Raw genomic sequence first — 18,198 nt, 5'->3', positions numbered from 1 at the left:
GCAGGTGCGCCCTTAGCTTAGATCATCCTGTTTTCGCTTCACAGGGGCTAGGATTTTAAGGAGGGCCCCCAAGGACAATGAAGACAGCACTAGTCATTGAACCCAGGACCTTCTACATGCTAAGCAAGCACTCCGCCAACTGAAACATGTCTACAGCTGTTGTGTTTATTTTCCCACTACTGTTTCTTTTTCACCCAAAAGGCAGAATCTCCCTATAACTCACAGAGGCCTGTAACATATCCTTCTTTGGTGTCTTTGGTCCAGAATGAAGAGCACCACACTCAGCCTGAGAGCTTGTTCTCTTGATGGGTCCATTATTTCCATTTCCTCTGCCAATTGATCATCACACTTTTGCCAGCACCCTGATAGGTGCCATCTCTATCGGCTAAGGAATCCTGGGGATATTTTCTAAAGCTAATCACATGGCTTCCTTGACTGTACACTTAACCCAAATCCTAAACTGTAACCATCCTTGCAGGTTATTCCTGAATGTGCTTTCTAACTCTTGTACTTGAGGAAGGTGATCTTTCCTCATCTACCTTCATCCTAACATGGCTTCTCAGAAATATTTAATTGTTCATATTGATGAATAGAGGGATTTTGAAGAAGGAATGAGACATTTCTGCGCTTTTGTTTGGAAAATACAATTCAATTCCCAACATGGGAAGTACTATGGGCCTTCCAATCAAGCTAAGGGAAATCTGGCTTTGGAAGGAGGAGGTGCTGAATGGCTTCCTCTATGTTCCAAGAGAGGCACCTGGAAAGGGAACTTGGGCTTCTGGCCAGTTCAGGGAGAAGTAATTAGCAGGGTGGTAAAGGCTGTTCCCCGTGACATCAGCAGTGCCTTCTCTAGAAATCCTATTGTATCCTGGAGAGCTCTAGGAATCCCTGTGATGTCACTAGTGTTATAGCAACAGCAACTGCCCTTAGAACATTGCCTCTACAGTTCACCTCTAGACATGTTGTCAAGGCTGAGGAGTCTACTTGGGAGAGAGAATGGACAGCGTGGAGAGACCAGAGAAGGGCAGAAGAAAGCAGGCCCTAGGTCTCATTGGAAACCATGGAGAAATAATTTATGATAACTGGAATGCATTCTTCTGAAATTTTGTGGTAATTTTTATCAGCTATGGGATTTATCTTTGTTCTGACAGGACACCCACAATCTCCCATCACACCAACACATTGTAACAGCATTATGGGGTCATCAGTAATGTGCTTGTTGCCTTCGGGGGAATAAACTTTGCTCCCCAGAATCCTGACTTAATTAACTAGAAGTCTTTATTTCTCATGTTGTTGATCAGAGATCTCAAGAAGGGATGAGCCACCTTCCTGAGATGTGTTTGGAAGTGAGACTTCAACTTCCAATCCATGAAGTAGTGACTATATTCTAGTGAAGTAGAGATGAGTCTCTGGCTTTGTAACGAGGAGGTGATTAAGGTATTCCCTTGTGTTTCTGGGAAGGCTCCTGGGAAGCACAGTATAGCTTGGACTGAATTACAGAATCTGATTAACAAGTGAGGACCTGCTGCTGGTGGTGCCATTATTCCATTCTCTGGACCTTCTATTGTATTCTGAGGAGCCCTTCATATTCCCTGTAATGTCACCAGTGTTCGGAGAAAACCAAGTTACTGTGGGGTATTCTTTCGGTAATCATAGACACGTTGGCAAGACTGAGCAGGCTGCTTGGGAGAGAGAATGGAGAACTCGGGGAGACCATAGAGAGGTAGAAGGAAGCTAACCTTCTGTCTTCGTATAAAACATGGAGAAGTAAATGGTTCTAGGGAAGGCACAGTGAGTCCTGGGAAGGGGTGGGGAAGTGCCTGGAGGAGGCAGTGCTTGAGCTAGGCCTTTTAGTGGTAGGGTTTGACTTCTGGGAAGCAATGGGCTTACCCTACTTCTCTGAGTTTCATAATGCTTGCCCTGAGTAAACAGTATCTGATGGTTAGTTTTGGAGAGCCATAAACTGTCAAACCTGCAGCTGCTTTTCTGGGAGCTCCTAAAGCTCATTCTGAAAGGAAGGCCAGCAGGAACAAAGGAGTGACCAATTAGGTCTCCCTCTCTGGGTAGGGTGTTGCTGCTCTTCATCTTAGTGGATTCCCTCGGTTTCCATGGGAATCTGATGCTAATGAGAAGGGATGGAAACGCCCCTGGCCATGCACCGAAGTCTCAGATATTCAGATGTTATTGTCCTGGCACAGGTGATTAGGACTTCATGCTGCTAAGCTTTAGGGACAAAAGGACTTATCTGCGTTACATCAAGTATGAGATGACACTATTCTCCAAATCTACATAGCCAAGCTAGCTTATGCCTTCCAGGTCCAACAAACTGCATTAGGGAGTGAGGCCCATGCCTCACCATTACGGTTGAGGATAGAGACATAGCTAATGGACACCAGGTTGAGGATAGCTGCCCTGCTCTTTGGGAAATTCATTGGGTCCCTAGCATTTCCTCTTCCTTGGGCTTCTTCTTGGGACTCTACCATCGGGGTCTATGGGACTGATTCTGGGAAGGAGCAGTACTATCTTAAGAAGAATTCAGATACACCCAGGTATTATGGATTCTGACTATCAGGGGAAAATCAAGATTATGACATCTGTCTGACAAGGGGTTGTGGTCATTCCTCAAGGTGAGCGTATAGCTCAATGAGTACTAATTTCTTATCTGAATTCTAAGATTGCAATTAGCAGACAGAGTCACAGCAACCTGGGATTTGGATCCTCAGGGCCAGCTGCCTTTTGGATTGCTCAGTTAAGTGAGCGACCCTAGCTCAAAATAAATATAGAAGGGAAAACTTCTGAGGGTATTTTGGATTCTGGAGCGGTGTATCAGTGTTATCTGTAACGGCGTAAACGAATGCAGACAGATTGTAAAATATATATATCTTTAATGGAGAAATAGACTTACAGAACCACCGTTCCTGCAGAGACCAGAAAAGCAGAAGCAGAGGCTGGGAGCACGCTCGCCAGATTTATAGGCAAACATTAGCCCAAGGCGAACACGCCCCCTAAGGGGAGAGACTTATCCCTACATCTCCCCTTTTTGTCTAAATAAGACAGAACTAAACCAAATACATCTATATACAATAATAACAAATAATATAACAAATAATGTTGAGAATCAAAAGTTTTGCTAAACATTCTATCTCAAGGAGTCTAATGTAGAGAGTAACTACAATTATATAATCTTCAATTCCGTCAAAGATCTGAGAAGGGAATAAATATTACTTAACAAACGAGATGTATCCAAAATGTGCAACAATTGACAGAGACAACTGACTACCTGGGCAATCACCCAAAGTCTCGTTTGCAATGTTGAGTCAACCAACTTTGGCTAAGGCCTAACATAACTGACATACCATTATTAAAGGCAAAGAACTTTTCAAAACTATCTTACCCTGTCTTGGCAGAATATGACAGTCCTGTTTTATCCATTGATGCACGCTCTGTATCTCTGTCAGTGGTTGAGGTATGGGCATTTCTTTTCCCAAAGGCCAGTTCTGCCAAATAGAAAGGCTCCAGGTGGAGTGTCTTTGGTGCTCAACATTCTCTCGGGAATAGAGCGGTGTTGCCAGGAGCAATTGTATCTATCACGAAACTCTGAGTTAGATTAAAGGCCATTTTCTACAGCTCTTTGAAGAGGTTGAAGATTATCTATCTATACTGAGTATAATCTAATATATCTAAAGAACCTGATTAGTCTAATTATAAATGACAAACTTAGATGACTATTTATCTATATAATTCTCAATATCTATCTAACTTAAAGACTAAGATAATAAACAACTGTGTAACAAATGAGGATAATGACCTCCAAATATAAACACTGTACAAATATACATTGCAATATGGTAAATATATGTCAATACACAAACATTATATAAGTATCTTAATCAGAGGTAGAAATGTACACTGCAATATGGTAAATATATACAATATATATATATATATATCAATACAATATATGTCAATACATAAAAAATGTTTTAAACAGAGATAGAAACATGCATGCATACAATAGTCAATATAATTTAACTTTGTATCAATATACAAGAATCGATACCAATATATTTGTCTAAAAGCAGTAACTCACAATTATAAATCTATTATCCCATCATTCCCTCCTTTTTTTTTCCAAAATGATCCCTGAGCTTATAAAATTCCTCCCCCAACCTCCCAACCCCTAAATGATGTCCCTTAACCCAGAAGCAAACTTTACTGGGAGAGGGGACGTCGTCCTCTAGAATTACTTCCAGCTGTCATGGGGGCGACGTTCTTTCTTGGGGATCCTGTGAAAGTAAAATGATGGTTAAATTTCAGGATCAATGTCTTTTGAAATTGCAAATAGTCTCTGAGTATTTTGTGGAGGTCTGGCCAGAATGTTGTACAAGCTGTGCACCATTTCAGCTAACCAAGTTGGGATTGCCTTGTGCAGCTGGTACCCAAAACAGGTCTTGTAGTAGCGCTATCAGTATCATGACGTCATATCAACCAGGTGGAGTTGTTGTTATGGGGCCCCATCTTCTTCCTGGAAACTTCAAATGTCACTTCAGGAAAAACTCCTTGTTCATTGTGAAAAACTTAAACATTAATCATATAGACATATATATAGACATACATATATATATATATTCAATGAAAGGCATGATAGATATATTCAGTGAAAAGTATGATAGATATGAAGAAAAGCAAAGATGTTTTCTAAACTCATATTTCTTTCTGTCCCATATCATGGCTCTTGACATGAGACAGAAACTCCAGAAACTTTGGGTTTTTCTCTTACTAACAGGCTTGAAATTGGAGAGGCACTGAGCCAGAGTCCAACTTCAAAACCAGCTCTACATATTTATAAAGAAATGTTTAATAAGACATATACATAAAAAAATTAATACTTACAAAATGTGTCCATCCATCAGTAATTAAATATTCAGGGTCCCTTAATTTCTTTGAAGATGAGTATTTTCCTGTGGAGATAAGAAAAGAACCCTGCCTCCAACCTATCTGTATTTCTTACCATCAGTATGCTCGCCATCCTTGTGAAAGAATTGTTATTTATCTTTTCCAAGTGGCTTCTCTTCTTCAAACCGAACCTTTGTTAATTTTGACGGTATCCACAATTTTTCCTCACCTGTGGAGATAAGAGCAAAACCCCTTCCCCGACGCAGCACATCTCCTGGCTTCCATTGTGAGGTCAGCACATCCTTGAAATAAACTGGTTGATTTAGTTCAGTAGACTTTTCCATTATCCAATGTCTTTCTGCAGCCGTTGTTCCCTTCTCATTAGCGTTGAGAAAATTCAAGGTTAACAAAGCATTATGTAACCAATTTCTGGGGGTGTTTTCCACCCCTTTCTGTTTATTCAACATATCCTTTATAGTTCGATTTGATCTTTCTATGACTGCTTGACCTGTAGGATTGTATGGTATACCTGTAACATGGTTGATATTGTAATAATCAAAAAACCGTTTCATTTTCCTAGAGACATAAGCAGGACCATTATCCGTCTTTATTTGTGTAGGTATACCCATGATAGCCATGACTTCTAATAAATGAGTGATTACTGAATCAGCTTTTTCTGAACTTAAAGCAGTTGCCCACTGAAAGCCTGAATAAGTGTCAATGGTGTGATGAACATATTTTAATTTGCCAAATTCTGCAAAGTGGAACACATCCATCTGCCAGATTTCATTCCTTTGGGTGCCCTTTGGATTAGCCCCTGCAGGCAGTGGCGTTTGATTATAGAAAGAGCAAGTAGGGCATTACTTTACAATCTCTTTAGCTTGTTGCCATGTAATTGAAAACTCTTTCTTCAAACCTTTGCTATTAACATGATGTTTTTTATGAAATTCAGAGGCTTGTAGCACACTATCAATCAATAATTGATCAATTTCTGCATTACCTTGTGCTAGAGGACCTGGCAGACCCATATGGGATTGGATGTGTGTTATGTACATAGGGCAAAGCCTGTTCCTGATCAAATCTTGAACCTGGAGAAACAATGAGGTTAGTTCTGTATCATCAGGTATAAATTCAGCAGTTTCAATATGTAAAATAACTCTTTCTGCGTATTGTGAATCTGTAATTATATTAATAGGTTCTTTAAAATCCCTTAGCACCATAAGAATGGCATATAATTCCGCCTTCTGGACAGAATTATAAAGACTTTGTTCCACCTTATCCAAGTCTTCTGATTTGTACCCTGCCTTCCCTGATTTATTGGCATCAGTATAGAATATACGGGCTCCAGATATATATATATATATATATATATATATATATATATATATATATGTTGTATCTCTGTGACTGTATGGCACATGTGTGTACTCCCAGAGGCCAAAAGGGGGCAGTTAGATGCTCTGCAGCTGGAGTTATAGGCAGTTGTGAGCCACCCACCATGGGTAAAGAGAACTGAATTCAGGTCCTCTGGAAGAGCAGTACACACTTTTAACTGCTGACCAATCTCTTTAGCCCCTCAATTTCATTTTCATATACCTTTTGTGCTTAGACAAGGAGATATTAACTATACTAATTATAACTACTATTTAATCTCTTACAATCACAAGCATTAAATATAATCTTGAGTATATATATATACATATATATGTTAGAAAATGATTTGTAGATCAAAAGTTGGACAGTGCAATGATGACTATATTACATTGCTCTAAGATTTTTAGTCCAATCTGATTTTGATGTTTATGTCTATAAATTATACTGAATTATAGATGCTTATATCTATAAATTGTGGGCTTTATACCACAATTTTAACTATGTATAAAGGGAAGAACATAAAAGTGATTATTTTCCAGCTTTAACTTGCATTTAAAATTGTTAGAAAAATAATTTTACAATTTGTAGCCTCATTTTTAAAGATAACTTTAACTAATGACTTAAAACAACATAACTTCAAGTGCTGTAAATGACATGCCCATTGTCAACGCCAGGCTAAATGGAGAAAAGTTTGAAGCTATCCCACTAAATCAGGAGCAAGGCAAAGTTGTCCACTCTTGTTACACACAAATACCACAGTTCACATGTAAAGGTACAAGGACAACACAGGAATTGGTTCTCTCTGTCCACCGTGTAAGCTCCAGGAATCGAATTCAGGTCATCAGGCTTGGCAGCAAGCACCTTTACCTGCTAAGCCATTTTTCCAGCCAAATATATACTATTTCATAAGCCAATTTAGAAATATAAGTTAAAAGAAAATTAGCTTTAAAGGGAGATATCCTGCTTGACTAAATAATGCTACCCCTGGAAGTCATGGTTATTAAACGAAAATCCCACCCAGTGCCAGATATAGGAATACCTCCTTAAGAATTGTTAGGCAGGGAGCTTCCAAATGCCCCCAAGACAGTCCAGACTCTTGCCAGTCCTCTTGGTTGCCCACCAGAACTAGATGATGAGATTCTGTTACTTAAGACACCACATTCCTTAGCTGTAAGATACAGAGAAACCAAGAAACGAGGCTAGAGCTGGGATGGACACGTCCTCCTCTGACTAGCTTTCACAGTGCTGAAAGGTGCTACGCAGGCTGGGTAGGCAGAGTGGGACATCAGTGGTCTTGGCCAGCTGGGAATCCTATGGACTACAATACTAACCAAGCAGGCAAGACTGTGATGGACTCAGTCAACCATGCTCTATTGAATGTGAGGCCTGCTCTGGTAGAGGGAATCCATGCCAGGTATTATAAACCAGTTCAGAAACCCAAGGCATATAGGCTAACTGCCAAAGAAAAATTTTAAAAACTCAATTTTCATTCCTTAAAATTAAGGACTTATTTAATTATCTCCATGAAAAGAATGGTTTCCATGTATCTCTGCCATAAGAATATAGCTACTTGATTCCCAAATACAGATCATGTTTGTTTCATCCTTCTTTGAGACAGAGATATCCTTCTCCAGCCCTGTGCTTATAGGCAGGAATTAATAACATTATACTATGTAAGCATTTTATTCTTGTAATTCAAATCAAATAAACTTAAAACTAAAGCATCAAACTGCATTATTTGACTCAATGATTAAGCGACCTGGCAATTCAACACACAGTAACAGTTCTCTTAGAAAACACTTTTAGGTGATGAAGTGTCCCATCACGGTAACATTTTCACAAGTCTGTCCCTCTGTAAGCCCAAATGAGAGACACAAATCACCCGAGACAGGCTAAAGTCAGCACTCCTCCAGTCCACCATCACTTAAAGCATCTGTGCGATATTTGGTGAAGATGGATGAAGGCCATAGCCCTCTTTCTGCTTCCTTTTGTAATGTGTCCTTAACTCCACTTGAGGGCACTGTCTACTTCAACAGAAACGGAATCAATCTATAGCTGTCACTTACATAACACACCTGTGGACACTTCATCTTAGCCCCACATAAACAAAATCCCTCAAAAAAAAAAGCACCAAAGTAGCTACACAACCCTTTAACGTGGCTGTGTGCCTCTGAGGCACCAAGATAAAGTGTTTGGTCTTTTGTTCTTGTTTTGTTTTGTTTTACTAAAATGCTATTAATATGTCAGCATTTTATGCTTTGTTGCATAGTGGGGAGAAAAATTAAGGATGTGATAGCTCATTGCCTGCTGGCTTTTGCTTCTGTGGGCTTACCTAATGTTATTAAAACAGATTATGGTCCATACTCAAAATAACATTTTCTAGCTCCATCCATTTTCCTGCAAGATTCAAGATGTCATTATTTTTTTCTGCTGTGTAGTACTCCATTGTGTAAATGTACCACATTGTCCTTATCCATTCTTTGGTCGAGGGACTTTTAGGTTGTTTCCAGGTTCTGGCTATGACAAACAAAGCTGCTGTGAACATAGTTGAGCACATGTCCTTGTGGCACAATTGAGCATCCTTTGGATATATACTGAAAAGTGAAATTACTGCGTCTTGAGGAAGGGTGTTTCCTAATTTTCTGAGAAATCACCACACTGACATCCAAAGGGGTTGTACCAGCTTGCATTCCCACCAGCAATGCAGAAGTGTTCCTTTTCCCCCACAACCTCTCCAGCATAAGTTGTTATCAGTGTTCTTGATCTTGGCCATTCTTTCAGGTGTAAGGTGGAATCTCAGAGTTGTTTTGATTTGTATGTCTCTGATGACTAAGGATGTTGAATGTTCCCTTAAGTGTCTTTCAGCCATTTTAGATTCCTCTGTTGAGAGTTCTCTGTTTAGGTCTGTACTCCATTTTTTTATTGGATTATGTATTCTTTTGGTGTCCAATTTCTTGAGTTCTTTGTATATTTTGGAGATCAAACCTCTGTCTGATATGGGGTTAGTGAAGATCTTTTCCCATTCTGTAGGCTATCGTTTTGTCTTATTGACCATGTCCTTTGCTTTACAGAAGCTTTTCAGTTTCAGGAGGTCCCATTTATTAATTGTTTCTCTCAGTGTCTGTGCTGCTGGAGTTCTATTTAGGAAGTGGTTCCCTGTGCCAATGAGTTCAAGTGTACTTCCAAATTTCTCTTCTATAAGGTTCAGTGTGGCTGGCTTTATGTTGAGGTATTTAATCCATTTGGACTTAAGTTTTGTGCATGGTGATAGATACGGGTCTATTTTCATTCTTGTACATGTTGATATCTAGTTACGCCAGCACAACTTGTTAAATGTGCTTTCTTTTTTCCATTTGATATTTTTTGCTTCATTGTCAAAAATCAGGTGTTCGAAGGTATGTGGATTGATATCTGGGTCTTCTATTCAGTTCCATTGGTCCTCCTGTCTGTTCTTATGCCAATACCAGACTGTTTTCAGTACTGTAGCTCTGTAGTAGAGTTGATCCTACCAATACAAGAGCATGGAAGATCTTTCAACTTTCTGGTGTCTTCTTCAATTTCTTTCTTCAAAGATTTAAAGTTCTTATCATACAAGTCTTCCACTTGTTTGGTTAGAGTTACTCCGGGATATTTTATGCTATTTGTAGCTATTGTGAAAGGTGTTGATTCTCTGATTTCTTCCCCAGCCATTTTATCATCTACTACTGATTTTTTTTAGTTAATCTTGTATCCTGCTACGTTGCTGAAAGTGTTTATGAGTTATAGACGTTGGGTATGTTGTATGTAGAATTTTTGGGATTACTTATGTAAACTATCATATTATCAGCGAATAGTGAGAGTTTGACTTCTTCTTTTCCAATGTGTATCCCCTTGATCTCCCTTTGTTTTCTTATTGCTCTAGCAAGGACCTCAAGAACTATATTGATAGATATGGAGAGAATGGACAACCTTGTCTTGTTCCTGATTTCAGTGGGCTCGCTGGGAGTTTCTCTCCATTTAGTTTGGTGTTGGCTGTTGGCTTGCTGTATATTGCCTTAATTATGTTTAGGTATGTTCCTTGTATCCCTGCTCTCTCCAAGACCTTTATCACGAAGGGATGTTGTATTTTGTCAAATGCTTTTTTGGCATCTAATGAGACGATCATGTTGTTTTTATTTTTCAGCTTGTTTATATGGGGGATTACGTTGACAGATTTTTATGTGTTGAGCCATCCCTGCATCTGTGGGATGAAGCCGACTTGATCATGGTGGATGATGGTTCTGATGTGTTCTTGGATTCAATTTGTTAGTATTTTATTTAGTATTTTTGCATCAATGTTCATGAGTGAGATTGGTCTGTAATTCTCTTTCTTAGTAATGTCTTTCTGTGGTTTGGGTATCAGGGTAATTGTAACCTCATAAAAAGAGTTTAGCAATGTTTCTATTGTGTGGAATAATTTGAGGAGTATTGGTATTAGTTCTTCTTTGAAAGTCTTGTAGAATTCTGAGCTGAAACCATTTGGTTCTAGGCTTTTTTTGGTAGGGAGACTTTTGATGACTGTTTCTATTTCTTCAGCAGTCTGTTTAATTTGCTTATCTGGTCTTGATTTAATTTTGGTAAGTGATAGTTATCCAGAAAGTTGTCCATTTCCTTTAAGTTTTCCAATTTTGTGAAGTACAGGTTTTCAAAATATGACCTGATGATCCTCTGTATATCCTCTGTGTCTGTTGTTATATCCCCCTTTTCATTTCTGATTTTGTTAATTTGGATATTCTCTCTCTGCCTTTTGGTTAGTTTGGATAAGATGTGTCTATTTTGCTGATTTTTATCGAAGAACCAACTCTCTGTCGCATTGATTCTTTGTATTGTTTTTTTTTTTTGTTTCTATTTTGTTGATTTCAGCTCTCAATTTGATTATTTCCTGCCGTCTAGTTCTCTTAGGTGAGTTTGCTTCTTTTTGTTCTAAAGTTTTCAAATGTTCTGTTAATTCGCTATTGTGGAATTTTTGCCCGCTTCTTTATGTAGGCGTTTAGTGCTATGAACTTTCCTCTTAACATTGTTTTCATTGTGTCCCATAAATTTGGGTATGTTGTATGGTCATTTTCATTGAATTTTAGGAAGTCTTTAATTCTTCCCTTTATTTCTTCCTTTATCCATTGATGATTCAGGTAAGCATTGTTTAATTTCCATGTGTGTAGAAGGAGCTGTGGGCCACTTCCCGCCGCCCGGCTCCTGGCCACCAGCTAGCTTTATACCCGAAATAATAACACACAAATTGTACTCTTTTAAACACTGCCTGGCCCATTAGCTCTAGCTTCTTACTGGCTAATTCTCACATCTTGACTAACCCATTTCTAATAATCTGTGTAGCACCACGAGGTGCGCTTACCAGGAAGATTCTAGCCTATATCCATCCTGGGTCGGAGCTTCATTGTGTCTGCTCTGGAGAGGAGAGGCATGGCATCTGCCTCACTTCCTCCCAGCAGTCTGTTCTGTTTACTCCACCTACCTAATTTTCTAACCTATCAGGCCAAGCAGTTTCTTTATTAATTAACCAATGAAATCAACAGATTGATATATGACACTCCCACATCACATGTGTTTGTGTGTTTTCTGGAATTAGTATTGCTGTTGACTTCTAGTTTTAGACCATGGTGGTCTGATAAGGTACATTGGGTTATTCCACTTTTTTTTGTATTTGTTGAGATTTATGTTGTTACCGAGTATGTGGTCATTTTTTGAGATGGTTCCATGAGGTGCTGAGATGAAAGTATATTCTTTTCTGTTTGGATAGAATATTCTATAGATGTCTGTTAAGTCCACTTGAGTCATAACATCTGATAGTTCTCTTATTTCTCTGTCCATTTTTTGCCTGATTGACCTGTCCAGTAGTAAGAGGGGAGTGTTGAAGTATTCCACTATTAGTGTGTAGTGTTTAATATATGATTTAAGCTTTTGAACTGTTCCTTTTGCATATGAGGGCACCCTTATATTTGGGGCATAGATGTTTAGTATTGAAATTTCCTCTTGATAGATTTTTCCTGTGACTAATATGAAATGGCCTTCTCTGTCTCTTTTGACTGATTTTAGCTTGAAGTCTATTTTTGTTAGATATTAGGATAGCTACATCTGCTTGTTCCCTTTACTCTGAGATGATATGTCTTTGAGGTTGAGATGTGTTTCTTGTATGCAGAATAAGGATAGATTCTGTTTTCATGTTCAGTCTGTTAGCCTATGCCTTTTTATAGGTGAGTTGAGTTCATTTACATTAAGGGATATTAATAACCAGTGGTTGCTATCTCCTGTTAATTTAGTTTTCATCATTGGTGATGTTAATTTGTGCATTTTTTCTTCTTCAGAATTTGCTGTAATGAGATCAATTGTGTTTTTGTTGGTGTAGCAATCTTTCCTGAGTTGGACTTTTCCTTCTAGTATTTTGTGTAGGGCTGGGTTTATGGCTAGGTATTGGTGAAATCTAGATTTGTCATGGAATATCTTGTTTTGTCCTTCTATGGTGATTGACAGTTTTGCTGGGTGTAGTTGTCTGGGCTGGCATCTGTGGTCTCTTAATGTCTGCATAATATTTGACCATGACCTTCTGGCTTTCATTGTCTCCAATGAGAAGTCAGGTGTAATTCTGATAGGTCTGCCTTTATATGTTACTTGGTCTTTTTTCTTTGCAGCTTTTAATATTCTTTCTTTATTCTGTATATTTAGTGTTTTGATTATTATGTGGTGAGAGGACTTTTTTGGGGATCCAGTCTATTTGGTGTTCTGTAAGCTTCTTGTATCTTCATAGGCATATCTTTCCTTAGGTAGGGAAAGTTTTCTTCTATGATTTTGTTAAATAAATTTGAGTTGAACTTCTCCTTCTTCTATATGTATTATTCTAAGATTTAGCCTTTTTATGATGTCCCATATTTCTTGGATATTTTGGGTTAAGCTTTTGTTAGATTTAATGCTTTCTTTAACTGATGAGTCTATTTCCTCTATTGTATCTTCACCGCTTGAGATTCTCTCTTCCATTTCTTGTATTCTGCTGTTCATGCTTGCATTTGTGGTTCCTGGTCTTTTTCTCATGATTTCTGTTTCTATAATTCTTTCAGCTCGTGCCTTCTTTATTGTTTCTATCTCAATTTTCATGTCCTGAATAGTTGCTTTTATATGTTTGATTTCTTTTTCTTGATTTTCTTTAAGCAATTTGCTGATATCTTCCAATATTTTGTTTGTTTCTTCCTCCATTTCTTTAAGGGAATTTCTCATTTCATCTTTAAGAATTTCAAACATTCTCTTGAGATTATTTTTTAGATCATTTTTTTCTGGTTCATCCATATTTGGCTGTTCAGGTCTTGCTGTTGTAGGGTCTTTAGGTTTTACTGGTATTGTGTTGCTTTTTGTGGTGTAGCGTGTGATCTTACCTTTTCTACTCATCTTTTCCTCTAATAGGTGTCATTGGGGCTGTCTGAGATTCTGTTGAATAATCTTCTAGGTGCCAGTGAATCCAAAACTCAGATGGTTGTTCCTCATGATACAGTCAGTGTCACAGTTCTAGTTACCCCGTTGGTTACTTTTGTCCCTAGAGATAGCTCAGTGCTCCTGTGCTTTGGTCTGCTCCATTAAGAGTTTGCTGTCTCAGGCCTACTTTGGCCAAGGCTGCTGGCTTTGTTCTGTTTCTGTAAACCCTGGTCTGGATCTCTTCCTGCAGAAGTCCCTGGCTTGGAGTTGGATCTGTTCTGGTGGTGATTGCTGACTCTGGATCTGGTCACTGGCTCAGTCCTCATCCACCAGTGTTCCAGGACTAGGTTGGCTCCCAGGACTGGATTTGCTCCTGGCTTCTGCTCCCATTGGAGTTTGTTTCCTCAGGCCCTCTCTGTCCTAGGTGGCTCATTCAGTCCCACTCCTGTGGAATTTGTTGCCCAAGGTAGAGTTCCTTGCCTCAGGGCAATTTTGGCTTAGGCTACAGCTTTGACCTGTATCTGTAAATCCTGGTCTGGATGCCCTCCTGCAGAAGTCCCTAGGTTGGAGTTGGACCTGAAAAGGTTTCTGATTCTGGTCTACTGCCTTGGAGGTCCCAGGCTCATGCTCAGACAGGCAGAGGTTCCAGGTTCCTGCTTATTCCCTTTGACGTCCCAGACCAATGCCCAGACCCACAGAGGTCCTGGCTTAGGCCCACTCTCTCTGAGGTCCCAGACTCATGCCTGACCCCACTAAGATCTCTGGTATAAATATTTTTTAAAGCACTGAATTTCAATATTCCAAGTCTTCTACCTCCTTTTCTTAACCCAATGGAGGTGCCCATTCCAAACTCTTGACACTGACTGTTGATTCTGTGAGCCTTGGACCATCAACTGCCCTCCTTTTGTGCACAGAAAAGCTGGCCTTTTTCAATGCATCAAGGAAGGCTTCCTAGTTCAGTCTTCCCTGTGGCTTTGGAAATCTTTGTTTGGTGCCAAAAACAGAGGACAAGAAGGCGTTGTGCATTCCAACACCGCCCCCCCCAGCCACTGAGGCTCTTCCAGTTGGACAGACCCTCTTGTCCAATCTCTATGCCCAGAAGTCTAGCTAGCCTCTATTTCCTGCTTCCCTTGGCTCCGTGCCTTTGGCCTCGAGCAAGGAGAACAAGTCCCTGCCAGATTCCCTGACGTGTGTCCCCCAGCAGCCCAGGCTGAGGAATTCCCAAAATAGATTGTAGCATGCATGCATGGCCTGAAGCAACACTGAAGCAAACTGCTTGGGTCCCTAGAATGGCATACCTTGGCCACCTTCTAGGTCCTCTGAGCCTTATATTCTACTCTATGCGGGCTTCTGTGCTACCTGACAGGAAATAGGAACTTTTCGGGATGGGGTAGCTCTTCTAAAAAGAGCACTTCCCTCTGTGGGTGGCCTTGAGACCCAGACTGCACAAGGCCCACCACTGCCAGACACCAAATAACCCCACTTGCTTGTCGCCTCCTACGCATCCCTGGCTGCTGATTTTCCTAGGGCCTGAGAGTTCAGAGGACAAAGCAGGCTGCACAGATATGCTCTGCCTCCAACATGTGATCACTTAATCCCTTTTGTATCTGAAACATAATCACTGATTGCCTCACTGGTGCTAAGAGCAGTGCAGCCTCAGCTGAACTCCGTGCTCAAAGAAGACTGTGAGAAAACAGAGTAACAGCGAACAATGGCACTTACTGCCACCACCCAGCCAGCTTGCCCATGTGCTCCACTGCCTGGCAGCGGCCTGGCATATCCCACTAGCTCTATCCGTTGACGCCCACCTCCATTTTCAATGCCAGTGCTCATTTCTGGAGAATGCTGAAGGTGGACCTTGGAGAATAGGTGTGTACTGCCATCCTGTTAGTGTTTGTTCGTGTGTCTCGGCTGGCTTCTGTAGGTGAGCACATAAATTTCTTTCCAAACGCTGCAGTTCTGCCAATGTATGGGGTGATTCATGTCCTTCTCGTTCTGGTGGATTTTGTAGGGAAACAAGCAAACCTTCTACCACTAGCAATAGTTGTCTTTCACCTCTTCTTGGGGAGCTGGGGAGGCGGCTCCGTGATTAAAAGCACTGGCTGCTCTTCTAGAGGTCCTGAGTTCAATTCTTAGCAACCACATGGTGGCTCATAACAGTTTGGAATGAGCTCTGCTGCCCTCTTCTGGCATGCAGGCATACATGCAGGTAGAACACTATATATGTAATAAGTAAATCTTTAAAAAAAAAAGAAAGAAAGAAAAGAAAGGGAGGGAGGGAGGGAGGGAGGGAGGGAGGAAGGAAGGAAGGAAGGAAGGAAGGAAGGAAGGAAGGAAGGAAGGAAGGAAGGAAGGAAGGAAAGAAGGAGGGAAGGAAGGAAGGAAGAACTTGCTGCTCTTGCGAGGACCTAGGATCAGTTCCTAGCATCCATATCTAGTTCCAGGGCATCTGATACCCTCTTCTGTCCTGCATGGGCACTGCACGTACAAATCCCTGCACCACATCAGGCAACTCACCACTGCCTGCAACCCCAGCTCCAGCGGATCTGACAGGCCTCCCTCTGGAGGAAACTGCAGTCATGTGCATATACCCACACACAGACACATAGTTAAAAATAACTTCAAAAGCTAAAAAATTTTTAGCTGGGCAGTAATGGTGCATGCCTTTAATCTCAGCACTTGGGAGGCAGAGGCAGGCAAGTCTCTGTGAGTTCCAGGTCAGCCTGGGCTATGTAGACAGATCCTGTCTCAAAAAAATCAAAAAGAAAAACAACAAAAATTTTTTCTCTCAGACATAGCATGCCTATGGAATACACACACACACACACACACATACACACACACACACACACACACACACACACACTGGGGATGGGCTGGGGGTTCGAGGCTTCCCTAGCTCTTTGGCGCCATTGCCACCTCTATCTTGTGAGGCTCCAATAGGAGAAGGAAGCAAGAAGGAAAATGTATGGCTGTCAGGCCTCAGACAAAGCCTGCATTTCCAACTACAGAAAAGTACCCCAGAAGTCTGTAAAAACCTAAAATGAAACTATTATCTACCTTCAGAAATGATAGTAAAAGCAGCCAGGTTAATCTATCCATCTGGCAGCATTTAGCAAACCAGCCAAACACTCAGCTGAGGACTCAGGTGTGAAAAGGTTATAGCTGGCCCCAGACTACTTCCAGATACTGAGAAGATGGAGAAGGAGGCCCACTCAATAATATGGTAGGAACTTGGTAGTGTGGCCTAAACCAAGCCTCACACACTTTTCACTGTGTCTATAGATGGCCCTTTCTGTGTCAGGGTCAGCTCACAAAGAGAAGGAGACCCATGTCAGTGAGTAACCAAATCCCCTATCCCGGTTCTCTGGCTGCTGAGCTTGAAGATTCCTGGGTTTCTCAGCACCTGTCTGAGAAACTCCCTCCACACCTGAATTCTCTGGCTCTTCTCCGGTCTCAGAAGTTGGATTCACTCCTGGCACCTCTCCAATTTTAAAACAATCACCTAGAAGAAGCCCTGCCTCCATGGGGCTGGGGAGACAGCAAAGCAGTCAAGTGCCTCAATACACTAAGATCTGTCACGGCAAAGGCCACTTCCGTTGTCCCTCTCATGTTCCGAACTTGCACGGGACGCTCTCCACCAGAGGCATTTCTCTTCTGCTGCAGGCTCCGTGCACTGTGCCTGCTCTGATCTCCTTCCCAGCACTGCTTTAACTGGAGATTTTTTGCTATCAAGGCATCTTTGCCCCACATTCAGGCTCAAAGAGGGTCACCTCGACATTTCATAGATGTGATTAGTCTACACCGTCGTCCTAGATGAGAGGTGGCAGATCTACTCCAACCCTGACAGTAAGTGATGCTGCACCGTGATCCTGAACCCACATAGATCAGTGGAGACACCTGAGCCTACCATAGATGCCTGGCAGCCTAAGACAATTAGCATGCCTACCTCGTGTACCTGTCCCTATGCATTCCCAGTGACTTCTCTCTGTGGTTGGGGGTGATCCCCATAACTTATACAGCACCTAGGGTTTGAACAACAAAAGCCAACAGCAGAAGCTGGAGAAATGTCTCATAGTTCAAAAGCTTTTGTTACTCTCACAAGGCACCTTAGAACCATCTATGAATGGGGATCCAGTGCCCTCTTCTGGTCTCTGTGGGAACTGCATATGTGTGGGGCAAATGCAAGCTCAAGACCAACAGCCTCTTTAAAAAGCTCCTTCCCAAAGTGACCTGTGCTGTCTGCTTATCATGGATGCTGGGTTGCAAGAAAAACGGAGGCAGATAGGTCTTGGTTTCCTGATTTCTTTTGTATTCCTGTAATGAATGTTGTTATTGCCTGAGACTCCACATACTTGGAAACAAAGGAAACCTCCACAGATACAAAAAAATATCAGTGTCCACCTGTGTCTTATCTGATCACCATGGATTAAAGTTAGAAGGCAACAACAATACTACCCACAGAAAGCCGACAAACTCATGGAAACTGAACAG

Source organism: Microtus pennsylvanicus, chromosome 10 (genome assembly GCF_037038515.1).
Source record: "Microtus pennsylvanicus isolate mMicPen1 chromosome 10, mMicPen1.hap1, whole genome shotgun sequence".
NCBI lineage: Eukaryota > Metazoa > Chordata > Mammalia > Rodentia > Cricetidae > Microtus > Microtus pennsylvanicus.
The sequence above is the reverse complement of the archived record's forward strand: the minus strand, read 5'-3'. Positions refer to the sequence as shown.